The sequence below is a fragment of the Arachis hypogaea genome, chromosome 5 (assembly GCF_003086295.3).
Source record: "Arachis hypogaea cultivar Tifrunner chromosome 5, arahy.Tifrunner.gnm2.J5K5, whole genome shotgun sequence".
NCBI classification, from domain to species: Eukaryota; Viridiplantae; Streptophyta; class Magnoliopsida; order Fabales; family Fabaceae; genus Arachis; species Arachis hypogaea.
Window position 1 is genome coordinate 55,379,574 of NC_092040.1, and position 1,807 is coordinate 55,381,380.

General features: G+C 38.6%; 1 non-coding gene across 1 annotated transcript; it reads left to right on the top strand.

The window, feature by feature from the left end:
* Positions 1 to 803: 803 nt before the first annotated feature.
* LOC112804135 (small nucleolar RNA R71) lies at positions 804 to 911 on the top strand. The gene has a single exon (XR_003202755.1). It is a non-coding gene; the product is annotated as a small nucleolar RNA R71 (small nucleolar RNA).
* Positions 912 to 1,807: the final 896 nt, after the last annotated feature.

Sequence of the window (1,807 nt, forward strand, 5' to 3'; positions counted from 1 at the left end):
GGATCATCACATTCAACATTTTGAAGTGCAACGAATATCTTAGAATAAGAACAAGCGGAATTGAGTAGAAAATAGTAGTAATTGCATTGAAACTTGAGGTACAGCAGAGCTCTACACCCTTAATCTATAGTGTGTAGAAACTCCACCGTTAAAAATACATAAGTGATGAAGGTCCAGGCATGGCCGAATAGCCAACCCCCAAACGTGATCAAAAGATCAAAAAATACAATCCAAGACGTATAATGCACTAGTAAAAAGTTCTATTTATACTAAACTAGCTACTAGGGTTTACAGAAGTAAGTAATTGATGAAGAAATCTACTTCTGGGGCCCACTTGGTTTGTGCTTGGGCTGAGCTTGAGCTTTACACGTGAAGAGGCTTCTTTTGGAGTTGAACGCCAAGTTGTAACGTGTTTTTGGCGTTCAACTCTAGTTCGTGACGTGTTTCTGGCGTTTGACTCCAGAATGCAGCTTGGAACTGGCGTTGAGTGCCAGTTTACGTCATCTAATCTCAAATAAAGTATAGACTATTATATATTGCTGGAAAGCTCTGGATGTCTACTTTCCAACGCCGTTGCAAGCGCGCCATTTGGAGTTCTGTAGCTCCAGAAAATCCATTTCAAGTGAAAGGAAGTCAGAATCCAACAGCATCAGCAGTCCTTTGTCAGCCTTTTGGTCAATAAGTTCTTGAGCTTTTGCAGGCATTTTCTTTAGGTGAATGGATCCACCTGCAGAATGGTCCAGTGACATCCTAGAGAACTCAGACAGACCATAATTGAATATATCCAGAATGGTCCATTCTGAAAGCATGTCAGAAGGACACCTTTTGGTCATCTGCTTGTATCTTTCCCAAGCTTCATAGAGGAATTCACCATCTTTTTGTTTGAATGTCTGAACATCCAATCTAAGCTTGCTCAGCTTTTGAGGAGGAAAGAATTTAGCCAAGAAGGCCGTGACCAGCTTATCCCAGGAGTCTAAGCTATCCTTAGGTTGAGAATCCAACCATGTTCTAGCTCTGTCTCTTACAGCAAAAGGGAAAAGCATGAGCCTCTAGACTTCAGGATCTACTCCATTCGTCTTTATAGTCTCACAGATCTGCAAGAACTCAGTTAAAAACTGATAGGGATCTTCTGATGGAAGTCCATGAAACTTGCAGTTTTATTGCATTAGAGCAACTAGTCGAGGTTTCAGCTCAAAATTGTTTGCTCCAATGGCAGGAATTGAGATGCTTCTTCCATCAAACTTGGAAGTAGGTGTAGTATAATCACCAAGCATCCTTCTTGCATTATTGTTGTTGGGTTCGGCTGCCATCTCCTTTTCTTGTTCGAAAATTTCAGCAAGATTGTCTCTGGATTGTTGTAATTTAGCTTCTCTTAGTTTCCTCTTCAGAGTCCTTTCAGGTTCTGGATCAGCTTCAACAAGAATGCCTTTTTCCTTGTTCCTGCTCATATGAAAGAGAAGAGAACAGAAAAAGAAGAGGAATCCTCTATGTCACAGTAAAGAGGTTCCTTATTATTAGTAGAAAAAGAAAGGGAATAAGAGTGAAGAAGAATGGAGAATCCAAACACAAGGGTGAGGATAGAGGCAGTGATTTGAAATGAAGAGAAGTGTTAGTGAATAAATAAATAAATAGAAGAAGAGGAGAGGGAAGGAATTCCGAAAATAAATTTTGAAAAAGTAGTTAGTGATTTTCAAAAATTAAAGGTGAGATAGAATTAAAATTAAATTTTAAAACAATTAGTTAATTAAAAAGAATTTTGAAAAAGGGATGAGATATTTTTGAAAATTAGAGAGGGAAAAGTAGTTAG